This window comes from Xyrauchen texanus, chromosome 1 (genome assembly GCF_025860055.1).
Source record: "Xyrauchen texanus isolate HMW12.3.18 chromosome 1, RBS_HiC_50CHRs, whole genome shotgun sequence".
Taxonomy (NCBI): domain Eukaryota; kingdom Metazoa; phylum Chordata; class Actinopteri; order Cypriniformes; family Catostomidae; genus Xyrauchen; species Xyrauchen texanus.
In genome coordinates this window covers 46,090,832-46,102,164 of record NC_068276.1, presented here as the reverse complement: position 1 = coordinate 46,102,164, position 11,333 = coordinate 46,090,832, and the positions used below count along the sequence as shown (strand labels likewise).

The following is an 11,333-nucleotide window of genomic DNA, read 5'->3' as shown; positions in this document are numbered from 1 at the left end:
TTGCACAATGACAATAAAGTTGAATCTAATATAATGTAATCTAATAATGACATACACTGGGTCAAATTAAAAACAGAAAAGTAACTTTTACTGTTGTTGCCTGTTATCTATTTGCTTATCTTTAACTCTGTAAAAATGTAGCCTTAAAATCTTCACTCAAAGGACATTGTACAACTTGCTGTTCCCAGTGTTTGGTCTGAGTTGAAAAGTTTTAAGCTTAATTCCCCCAAAACTTGAAACAACCTACAGGAACCCTTAAACATACGGTGCTTCCTCCACTGGCTGAATTTATGGCGCTTGTACAGGCTACAATGTTGAGCATACTAGTCATGTTGGAAATTGCCTTTTTGATATTTGAATGGATATGTATTTTGTTTTATCCTCTGCTTGATTTATTTTCTCATTTACTTTAAGTTTTGTGTGTGTGTCTGTTTGTTATATCATTGTGTCTTCATGGGTGGTGTAAAAAAGGCCACCCTTCAGAAATGGACTCTTCCAAACTCCCCCGCCTCTGTTCGTGATTTGGACAGTTCCTAAACTTTCCGGGTAGTTGGAAAACACCAGAGTCATATATAGAGAGAGTTGCGACAACGGAAGTTCTAAATGCTTGATCGTCACGTGATTCACGTAGACTTCAGATAGTTCCAGGAAGTGCTTTAGCGGGCATTTCAAACTGTTAGAGTCAGAGCCATATAAAGAGAGAGTTGCGACAACGGAAGTTCTAAATGCTTGATCGTCACGTGATTCACGTAGACTTCAGATAGTTCCAGGAAGTGCTTTTGCGGTCATTCCAAACTGTTAGAGTAGAGTGACAGAACTGCGATTTCTGGTAATTAGTAGTCAATAAATGCATTTATTTTATATATTTATGTAACACACCGACATATGTATGTAGCATGGGTATGTTGTTACAGCGATGTTGTTTTTTAAAGATCAAATCAGCTAATATTTGAGGATTAGTGTTCACTTACCGTTATTTGCCTCAACTTATTTCAGGCAAGGGTTTCTGTTGCCTTTTTATGTTACCTCAAGTTCATTGTTTTCACTAATCTCATGGTAACTAATGTCATATTTATGACTTTTCAGATACAGGCTGGTGACAGGTGATTTCCAGCTCGCACCGCACTAGACCCCGAAGCCGCCGCCAGGCGCATTCGCCATTTAGAATTTCAGCCGCCACCAGCCAATAATTTCGTAAGCCAAATTGAGCCGCCATCTGATAAAGTTTGGCTGAGCCGGCTAGAATTATTTGCATCAAATAATAATTCTATCACATAGAGACATACACACACGAAATATATAAACAATACACGAGATCTATTTTCCCACTGGATTCATAACAGCGCAGTCTTGTGCTCGTTGCTACGATACACAGACTCACAGTGAATTGACGACCAATTAAAATTGCTCGTTTTCCGTACAGAAGAAGCGATGACTGGCATGAAGTTGGTTTGACGTTGGACGTTCGATATTCGCGTATTTAGGGACCGTCTCTAAAGTTACATGCCAGTGAAGCGATGCATGTTTTTCTCGCACTGAGGTGAAATGGCGGAAAGAAGCAAGCAAGGTAATTTTGATCTCACTTCTCACATACTTTCCTAATTCCTACTTACTTTTTTTTTTTAAACTTAGGCCTACCCAGACTTTTGTTAAATCTTCAGGGCACGGTTGCACAAACACCTGAATCAAAGATTGATGTTATGAACCAAATATTCTGGAACGGAGAGATTTATAGCACTGAACGTGATATTACTGCAGTAACAAACCACCGTTTCCACATTGCTAATTCACGACGCATGCTTCAGTGTACATTGAAGTGAAATGTGCAAAACTTTGTCCAAAATAATACTGATAACAGTGTGTGTTTATATTAAGGCGAGACACGGCAGGCAAAAACATAGTTTTTTTTTACTGGTCAATTTTGAGATTTTTGGATATTTGTCTTCAATAACATGTCTTCTTTCAGACTTGTGGTGAAAAAAGTCCGAAATACACATTTACTACACTTCGTCTGTTTGCGTCTGTAGATTTCTCATAAATTCAACAAAAGTTTGCGTTCTTAATCAACATACTTCTCCACGATCTCTGCCGTCACTCACCCTCTCATCACATGCACCGTTAGGAAGCTCTCTCTCTTCTGTACAATCCTGTTGGATCCAAATATGGTCATTTCCTTTTTATCAGCAACCAATCGTGAAAGTAAAAAGACTGAATCGCGCGATCTCATTGGCTGATGATAAATCTTTAAAGCCCGTTTTCTCAAAATAACCTTTCTCTCATACTCCAAGTCCGAAATCTCCACTTCAGTAGTACCTAGTTATATTATGAAGACATTTACAGAGGGATTTGTAAATATATTATTCCTAGCCTGATATATATAACATTTTATTCCAAAAAACATGGCTGAAAATCATTATATTCTGATTTACAGGATAACAAAAGTAGATATCCATAAATCCCTCTGTAATTTTTTTCCCATCTAATATGTGAACACAATGAAAAAAATATTTTTAACCTGGCTTTATCCAATACTCAGATTTCGTTTTTTTTAAATATATGCAAATTAGCACATATTTAATTAGATATTGCCTAATTTGCATATTTAAACATTAAATTAAAGAAAACTTGTAATACATTTTTTTCTCATCTTAATGTAACTAATCAACTGGGAAAGTTTCATGGTGATATCTGCTAGTTAAAAATTTTACCCTATTCACCCGTAGTGTCTCGCCTTAACTATAAAGCTGAACAGCGAATTACTGTACATGTCATAAATATATGCATAACGTTACTCCGTGAAGTTTGACAAGTGTGCATTCTTACACAGCATCAGGGACATTATTCACTAACGTTACAGTGGCTATTGAATGCGCCTAGCACTATAGCAAATATGTACATACGTTGTGAAAGTAAAATCTGGTGTTTTCTTTATTACATTGTATTGCATTTTGTAGAAATATAGTGTAAGCCATGCATTGCTTGGAAATATTGAGATCTAGTAAATCAGTATAACATAGATATCTGTAGACATGAAGTGGCAGCTTCAGCCATTTGCAGCTATGAAAAATTTGGCGGCGCTGCAGCAGCCATTTTGGTTTTGGCTGAGCCGGCTAGCCAGCCAATAACTTCATCGGCTAGCCAGCCAATAACTTCATCAGCCAGCCATTATTCTCAAAACAAATGGCTTCGGGCTCTACACCACACAATGGGTCAATGAACTATTAGCAGCAGTTATGTAAATGTAAAATTTAGTGAAATGAAGCTTATTGTTTACAATTCTTACAATTCTATATATAGTAATATAATTATTTATGTATTATAAATATTATATATCTAATGTATAATTCTTACAATACTTATTCATATACACAATATATTCAGCTTTAAAACAACTTAAGCATACTCGTATATAAACTGCCGTTCAAAAGTAATGAGGCTGAAAATTCAGCTTGGCATCACAGGAGTAAATTACATTTTAAAATACACTGAAATAGAAAACAGTTATTTTAAATTGTAATAATATATTACGATATTACTTTTTTTTTTTTTTTTTTTAAATGATGAATGAAACTGAATCAAGAGAACAGATTTTACAATTAATAGAGTGTTCGTTACTAACTTTATCCAGCTCCAATCCTTGCCTAATCTGTTAGTTATCCGATAACATCCCTTATCTCCTAATTTAATGAGTAATACTCAACTATAAAGGTTTTAATTTACAAGTTATTTTTATTTAGATGTACTGATAATATACAGAATAAGATAATATTATTCTTTAAACGTCTCACCTTTTAAAAGTGCGTTGCAAACGGTTTGTTCTACGGCGCGGCATGTGTTTGCTGCTACTTCCGGGAACTATTGAGAGGCTCCACGAGCCGCCATTGCTGTAAAAAAACGTTCCATTGGAGTCATTGGAGTTGTCGCAACTCTCTCTCTATATGGCTCTGGAAAACACTAGAAATTACTCTGTTTGCCCTGTGGTCTGAGTATTTGAAGCTTGACTTATAGGACAAGCTTAAAGATGGTGAGCATTGACACAGAAACACTGAGGGGCAGATTCACTACACAGTTGCACGGTATTTCAGCACAAAAACCTGCATCATATTCACTAACCACGCAGGCGCAATCAGCATTGAAACTGCGCTGCGTCTTGAGTTTATAAACGAAGTCAGTGTCATTCCTTTCCGCGCAAACGCACCTTCTTTATATGTAAATTAGACACATTGTCGAATGTGCTTTATTCACAAAAATCCCTGGCACAATTTAGATTGTGCTATTATCGCCAAATAAAAGTAGGCAGTAAAATGTATTTATTTCAAAGAGATATAAATATCTACAAATTTGTGAACAACGTAGTGGTCTAAAGCACATAAATGGTAAGCAGCAGGTTGCCGGTTCGCTTCCCTCAGCCACCACCAATGTGTCCTTGAGCAAGGCAGTTAACTTCAGGTTGCTCCAGGAGGATTGTCCCTGTAATAAGTGCACTACTGTATGTCGCTTTGGATAAAAGCGTCTGCCAAATGCATAAATGTAAATGTATATCCAGAAGCGCAGTCATCATGTTCACGTTCTGCATGTTTAAGAGATGATCCAGGTGTTTGGATCAAAGTGATGCTGTTCAGTCCCGAAAGGGTCTGTCAAATACGATGGTCTGTGCCATCCTTCGCAATATAGTGCTTAGAATCGGACCGCAAGATTAGAATTGCACGTGCAAAATGCGTTCAGCAGCGAATGAAACACCATGCAATATGTTCCTAATAGGCTATATATATATATATATGTGTGTGTGTGTGTGTGTGTGTGTGTGTGTGTGTGTGTGTTATTATTTGTGTTGTTTTTGAAATGGCTATAATAAATCTGAATATATTAGTAATAAAGTTATGCATTCTATAAAAATGTGTTATGGGTATGATTGTGAATATGTGAATTAGTATGGGATTTATTAGTTTATACTCCTTAATGTTTTGGTAGCTGTACTTACTAAACACTAAACCATTAACACAAGCAAGTTTGAAGGAGATTTAAATTCGTTCAGCGCTTAACGTTAGACAGCATGCCCATTGAATACCCACAGAGCATGGCAGCAAGCATGATGCATATTGCAGCAGAATCCATTCTGATTGGCTGGCTGCAATGCAACTCTTATGAGACAGTGGTGCACAGGTTTTAATCAGTTTACCATAACAAAGATTGGTTTTGAAATTACCAGGCTGATACAATGAGCACCTTTGAGGAAGAACTATTCGAAAACTATTTAATTCGTTAGTAAAAAGTAAAAACTAGTAAAAAGTAAAAACTTTTATGGCATTATAAAGACAACTGTTTGAAGCAGAGTATGTGATTATTTGAATTAAATACCTCTTTGTTGCATACTATACCACAGTAAATGATAAAAATATAAAAAAAAAGTTAATTTCGACAATTTAAAATGTTGGGGAATACATTTTGCCAAGGCCTCTTAAAGGTATAGTAAAAAATTCTCTCATCATTTCCTCACTTTTGTGCCATCTCAGATATGTATGACTTACTTTCTTCTGCTGAACACAAACAAAGATTTTTAAAAGATTAATTGTCTTTTTCTCTGCAGGTCCATACAATTCAAGTGAATGAGTAACACAATTTTGAAGCTCAAAAATACAGAAAGTCAGCATAAAAGTAATTCAAAAGACCTGGTGGTGGTTGAATTCATGTCTTCAGAAGTGATATGATAGATGTGGGTGAGAAACAGATCAATATTTAAAGGGTAACTAAACACCTGCTCAGAGTCTGACTCCACCCACTAGAAATATTTGAAAATGCAGGAAAAGTGGGCAGACCCCGGCGGGGATAGAGGGAACGAACCGAGTGCGGGGCTGAGTGGGTGGGGGCACCTGAGACTCGTAGTGACGGATTAAGTGACAGCTGCTGTCAGACTCTATGTTATTATTATTCCTCACACGGTCGCAAGATGACATGTACATGAATCTGGCGTGGTGAGCTGGAACCTGCTTACGTCAGCTGTCACCGCTTACATCACGAAGTACCGCAACAGCCAATAGGAAAATTCAACTGCAGTAGCCACCGTTCAACCTGAAGAAGGCAGCACTCAGACGTTTTTACACCATATATTGTAGAATTAAAACACTAAATACACAAATGTCAAAAAAATTACTTGAATCAATGACCAGTACTAATAAAGCCCCATGCTTACAGATCATTAACTAAAAAAAGTTGGTTTAGGGTTTAGTTACCCTTTAAAGTCCTACTTTACTGTAATCTCCTCACTGCCCAGTAGGTGGCGATATGCACACAGTTTTGCCAAAACGAATTGCCAAAAAGAAACATTTAAAAGGGTAAGTGGAGATTTATAGTATAAACTTAAATATTTATCTGTTTATCTCTCACACTTTTTATCGCTAGCATAATTTTGTGCTTTTGGAGCTGAACATTTTTGATACAATATTCACTTGCATTGTATGGACCTGTAAAGGAAAATTAGAAGGGTGACAACACATTAAAAAACATTGTAGCTTTTGTATTATGAATTTGTTGTCTGGAAGAGACACAGCATTTACCTGTGTAAGAAGCCATGTGGTATCTCAGGTAGGAAATATACATGAATGTTAAGGTCCTCTAGATTGTCTTCTCCCCAATTTTGCTGTACTAGCTCATTGTTTGTCAGGTAACTTGGGAACAGCCAAGCAGCTGGCTCATACACAATGGGATCTGAGGCCATAAAGTTTTTCTCTGAATGGAATTCATTAGCTTTTGGATTGAGAGCACTGTTATGTTTGCATGGCAAACAAAGGTCAAAGTGTTTCAGCAACAAAAGGATATTTCCTTCCCTCTTTTTGGTTCCAACCATCTCCTTAATGAATTCTCATTCTCATGAATTCTCATTGCTCAAAGTTGCTCTGTCTTCATTGTCTCTGATCCAGCTCTTCTTGTGTTTTGAAAGTGCATTTTCTGACTTCAGCAGTACAGGGGAAATAGCATTCAGTCCTCAACTACATCATCCCTCACAATGGTCTATGAGAGAATACAGGAGATTAAGGATTTTGTTTGTATTGCTAAATTAAACACTGATTAGTATTTGTCTATTTGAGGGTAGTTTTAGGGTTGCAGTTTTTTTTGTTAAAACAAATAACCTTAAATAATGAGATGAGGAATGATGGCTTAACAAACAAAGAGTCCGACAATTCTTTGATTTACTTGAACCATATAATAACCCCAATTTGGTGAAGATACTGAAGAATTAACTTCAATTTTTCATGGTCCAGTGCACCATGTCTATTCTGCAGTTCATACAGGAGGACCTCTTGAGTGACGATGTTTTTTTTCTTTTCTTTCACTTCAGTCTCATTGGTGCACTGGTCAACATGAGTCCCACCAAAAGGACCACTGAGTCTGGTGTCTTAAGCTGAATATTTTTGATCCAGAAGCCTACTTTCTCCTTGAAAGATTGGGGATCCTTAATCTGGTAACTAAATAAATAAAATAATAATAATAATACAATATATTTAAATTTTCTGAAAGAAGCAGCTTGTGCAAGACTCTTCATCAAAATGCTATAATATTTGGGGTGTTTGCCAGGACCAGCTACGCCATTGCAAAAATGTTCTAGGTTTTTTTTTTTTTTAAACATTGCTATGCAGTTGCTAGGGTGTTCTGGGTGTTTGTTAGAGCATTGAGGGTGGTTGCATATGGTGTTAAGCATATAGCAGACCCAGAAGTCTTTTATAACATTCTGGTCCCTAGATATGGCTTAAGTCACTCCTTTAAAGCAAGTATATGGATATTTTTGTCTATTTTTTTTTGTGAAAAGTAAGTGGAGTAAGTCTTAGCAATGTAATAGCACATAGGGTTTGTTGAAATCCCTAACACTAAGTAGGAGCAATAATAAAGGCAGAAACACACTCTATACAAGTATGTAAATGCAGTAGCTTCTAGCTATGCAAATGTTTTTTTTTGTGTTCCAAAACCATCAGACCGCAATTCATAAAACAAAAAAGTATGCATTGAATTCTCAATGTTGCCACATAAGGAGTGCTATAGTGGACATAGCCATTCCCACGCCTATGTGAGTTTTCTTTTTCAAGCCAACTGCTGTCATGTGGAGCAATTGTTTAAAGAGAATATTGCTGAGCATGCAAGTTAAAGTAAGTATATTTATAGCAACTTACATGAATACTAACACACACAGTTTAATGGCACAGACTTCTGGATATAACTCTATCACCCCCTTGGATTCTGTAGTTTGTGACAGGCAAGTAACACAAAAATACATATTAAGCATGTTAATCTGGGCCGCGCATTGGCATAAGTCTATAATTTGCATACACGTATTTGAGTAAAAGTACATTTCTGGCCTAAAATTGACGCTTTAGCAAGCAACACTCTAAAGTTGTTGTGGGGGTTGTTTTTGGAGTTGTTGACATGGCAGTTGTTTTTTGTGTGGACATCAGATGATCCCTTATCACACCCGCAACAGTATTAGGAAATTTTAGCACAATGTGTGGACTTTTTAGACGGTCCCTTACTTGCATAAGGCAACATTTACAACAAATATCAAGATTAAATTAACAATCTTGAACGATTTCGCTGTGACGCCATCTGACTATCTTAAATTATGGGACAAATCGCATCTTGTAGAGGACACAATCTGGAATGCCCAATTCTCAATGCACTCTTAATACTTGTGGTAGTGTTGTGACTCAATCCAGGTGGCGGAGGATGTATCTCGGTAGCCTCAGCATCTGAGACCGTCAACACGCGCATTATCACATGGCTTGTTGAGTGCGTTACCGCTGAGACATGTGGAGGCTTCACACCATCCACCACAGCATCCAAGCACAACTCGCCACACGCCCCACCAAGAGCGTACCATATTATAGCGACCACGAGGAGGTTACCCCATGTGACTCTACCCTCCCTTGCAACCGGGCCAATTTGGTTGCTTAGGAGACCTGGCTGGAGTCACTCAGCACACCCTGGATTCAAACTCGTGACTCCAGGTGTGGTAGTCAGCCTCAATACTCGCTGTGCTACCCAGGCCCCCTGTGACTTTTCATCTTTAGAAATGAGACGATCCTGTATTTTACAGGACGGATGTCATCCCTAGATGGGTATTGCAGAGAGTACTATGTATGTTGTATGATTTAGCATGAGCAAGTCATTGGTACTAAAAATGCCTGTAGCTAAAAAAAAAAAATTAAATAAAAACAGTAGGCTATGTATAAATGCATTCAGTGCATACCTGGCAAGATCAATGACAAGTATGACAAAGGCTTGAGCTGTTATAAATACATGGTGTGTGATATAGTATTCCTCTTGTCCAGCAAAGTCCCAAAATAAAAAATGGACACCATCACTTTCAACATAAGTGATTTCAATTCCTACAGTACGATCAGCCTCCACCGCTGATACAGGGCAACTCTTTAGACTGCGGCACAGAGTGGATTTCCCCGCTATGGAAGACTCCAGAAACATGGTCTTTACAGTATAAACGTCTAAAGAGTTTTCCTCTAGCATTGTAAAGTAAATCTGGATATCTCTCAATCCCCCAGCACAGACCTCCTCAGGAGGCTTTCTAAGAGGGTTGCCATTGGCTTTTAACTGAGTTAAGTAATTGTTCTGAAAGAGCATATTCGGTAGCTCAGATAATTGGTTCCTCTCCACATAGAGTTCTTTAAGGCAAGAAAGACCCACAAGAGGTTCCAGATTCCACAGGCAGTTGTTGGAGAGGTTCTAATAGGTGAGATTCTGGCACATGTTTATGTTTTTGGGTAGATTTCCAAGCCGATTAGTGCTCAACTTTAGGAACTGTAGTCTTTTCAAGGATGGAAAAACATTTTTTGGAATGGTTTTCAAACTGTTCTGATTCATATAAAGTTTCACCAATTTGCGTAGTTCCTGAATCTCCAAGGGAAAATCAGTCATCTCATTCCTGCTTAAGTTGAGCTCTGTCAGGTTTGACATTTGAGAGATACCAGTGATTTGTTTGAGTCTATTGCGTTGTAGGTCAACCTTGACTGCTTCTTTATCTCTCTTTACCTTTAAGTTTCTTTTCAGCAAAGTCATTTTTGTCATTTTTTCTGCCTATAGAGAAAAACAATGTAAACATTCAGCCCTAAAAACATTTTTTTATTTAATTTTTTAATACTATAGACTGAAGTAAATGAAATGATTAAATTGTACACACACACGCACACAATTCATTTGGGTTCAGTTGTTTGTTGCAATCATAATTCAATGTGACTGAGCCAAACGTACAGATTCAAACAAATATTATATCCACTATGACGATACTGTAAAACCTGAGATAGTCTTTAAAAAGGACACAGCAAAGACACGACACACCAAAATTATAATACATGGTGTTCACATTCCTTTGTTAGTACAAAGTTTTTCTGGCAACTGAAGCAGTATTTCTCTGTCTGTCGCTCACTTCGACGTTGTGTCAAAGAAGCGACACTAGGGGTCTCTCTTGAGTGCCGAATATGCCTCTGATGTATGACAAAAAGGCCAATGAGAAGCCGGCAGACTGTATTTGCATACCCCGCCCCCGTACATACGGGTATAAAAGCGGGGAAATACATCGAGTTCATTCAGAAATTTTCTTCGGAGCCAATGGTCGTGCATGCAGTCAGCTGCGAGTCACACACCTGTTCCTGTTCCTCTGACGCTTTGCCTGCTGTTGGATCTACGGCGCACTTCAGTGGCTTTTCTCCTTCTCTGCACGGCAGTGCAGTTTACCCCTGGGCGCTTCAACAGGCAAAAACTAAAAAGAGTTTATTTAAAACAGTGATTTTCTCTATAAAAGAGTATTTTCCTCTAAAAGAGCATTACACAGCAGCGTTGAGCGTCCTTTTCAGGACGCGTCTTATAAAGATGCCTTTCCGCCCCTGCGTAGTTCCTGGATGTGGTAGAGTACTCTCCGCTTCAGACGGCCACATGCGTTGTCTCGTGTGTCTGGGCTGCGATCACCAAGGCAGCATTTGTGGATTGTTCATGTTCTCACTGCGAGAGCATGACCATGGCAACGTTGCGGTCGCGGCTCGCTTTCAACAGAAAGCATGCCACTCCAGCCGCCCCCCGCATTGCTGCTTTTTCCCATGGGATTGAGGACGATGCGGCTGGCGATGGAGGCAATCTGGGGATGGCAGCGGGTGCAGCTCCGCCGGGTATGCCCCCTCGGACCACTCACAGAGACCAGGTACTCAGGCACCTCAGCCGTTTGGGACTTCAGGTCAACTGGGAAAAGAGCAAGCTCACTCCGGTTCAGAGCATCTCTTTTCTCGGCATGGAGTTAGACTCAGTCTCAATGTCAGCACGTCTTACCAACAAGCGTGCAC

At 38.5% G+C, this 11,333-nt stretch overlaps 1 pseudogene; it reads right to left on the bottom strand.

Annotated features, from left to right (window-relative positions):
• Window positions 1-6,442: 6,442 nt before the first annotated feature.
• On the bottom strand, window positions 6,443-10,059 carry LOC127645470 (malignant fibrous histiocytoma-amplified sequence 1 homolog; annotated as a pseudogene).
• Between the last annotated feature and the right edge of the window lie 1,274 nt (window positions 10,060-11,333).